Genomic DNA, 1,445 nt, shown 5'->3' on the forward strand with positions numbered 1-1,445 from the left:
AAAGTAAACAGAGCTGTATATTGGTCGCACCTTGGAAGCGTCTTGGCTCGTCATACACAAAATCTTCTCAAAATACTCAGCAGCATCACGTTGTTCAAATACTGAAGATCAGGGAGATAGAAGAGGACGCAAAATTATTACCAGAGCACCAGTGATAATATATTTGTTACTGCATTTCAAATGCACACACAGAATAGTGAGGCATGTCAAATAAACCATCTTACCATCTGTGATGCCCAGCTTCTCTGTGATGTTACGTGTTTCGGCCAACTGTTTCTGTAAATCATCAAACAGCCTTCTCAGCTCTGAGTCAACAATTGGTGAGTCTTTTCTGCCACGCTGGTGATCTGGACTCCTTAATATGTAACCAGGAAAAAAAGGTAATGTGATTAAAAATCTTTATATTTCCACTTAGTTCCAGATTTTAACGCGTATTAATTCCTGGAAGAAATACACTTTAACATCAATGTGACACTTCTGTTAAATAAAAGAAAAACTTCATCTTGTTTCTTAAAACTGAGTAAAAGAAAACAAAAAACATTTTCTGTGATACTCTACGTTTCTGATTTATTCCGATTTATTCTGATTTTCCTACATTTCTTCTTTTTTTCTTTCCCATGCATCCAGGCTTTATGCTAACTTATGACAGCTGTGCTCATCTCCTCAAGACAACAAAGCCACATTTAAAAACATCCCAAATAAAGTCGTTTTTCAAACCTTTTCAAAGCGTCGCGAAAGTTTTCTGTCATGAAAAGCACCTGAAGCACGCTGTTCAGGTAACATGTAAGACCTGGACTCTTGAGGCCATAGTAATCTAAAAAGTAAGTCAATGAGGGTAAGGAATATAAGTCACACATCATTTAATCAGAGCCACATGCTTTAAGCTGCTGCATTTTATACTACTTACCTGCAACAGGAAGGCTTTTTAGTTTCTTTCTGAACCTCGACACGAGGGAGTGATTCATCCTGATGTCCGTCTGATGTGTGTCGGCATTTTCACTCCTGAACTTTACTGTCAGATGCTTGGGTTCATTCTGTTGAAGGATATTAGACACAGCAGAAGTTAGAGCAGGAGAGTCAAATACAATGCTCGGGGGCCACACTTGACCCGGTAAAGACGCCAATCCAGCCAATTAGATGGCTTTGGAAAATTAGTAGAAAAGCATAGACATTAAGAAGCTTTTAAGAAGTTTTTCCTCCTGATAAAAACCTTCCCTGTGGCCATTCATACTGAGCCAGAAATAGTTAATTAATAGATAACAGTTGTGTGTAAAGTGCTGTTGAAATTGTGCTTCTTTTTTCTTATAATAACGTATCTCAGGTTTGCATTGTGTAGTTAAACTTCTTTACACTGACAGAAGGGGGAGCTTCACTGGTCTGGCCCACTTAAAATTAAAGTTTGCTGTATGTGGCCCAGGATGTAAAGTGAGTTTGGCATTCCAGAA

The 1,445-nt window shown here is 38.4% G+C and overlaps 1 long non-coding RNA gene across 1 annotated transcript; it reads right to left on the reverse strand.

Moving 5' to 3' along the window:
- Positions 1–341: 341 nt before the first annotated feature.
- On the reverse strand, positions 342–1,029 carry LOC102201321 (uncharacterized). The gene is made up of 3 exons (XR_312445.1): positions 908–1,029; positions 718–814; positions 342–352 (listed from the first exon to the last, which is right to left on the reverse strand). It is a non-coding gene; the product is annotated as an uncharacterized LOC102201321 (long non-coding RNA).
- Between the last annotated feature and the right edge of the window lie 416 nt (positions 1,030–1,445).

The sequence above is a fragment of the Pundamilia nyererei genome, unplaced genomic scaffold, assembly GCF_000239375.1.
Source record: "Pundamilia nyererei isolate P.nyererei 1_Seehausen unplaced genomic scaffold, PunNye1.0 scaffold00700, whole genome shotgun sequence".
In the NCBI taxonomy this organism is placed as follows: domain Eukaryota; kingdom Metazoa; phylum Chordata; class Actinopteri; order Cichliformes; family Cichlidae; genus Pundamilia; species Pundamilia nyererei.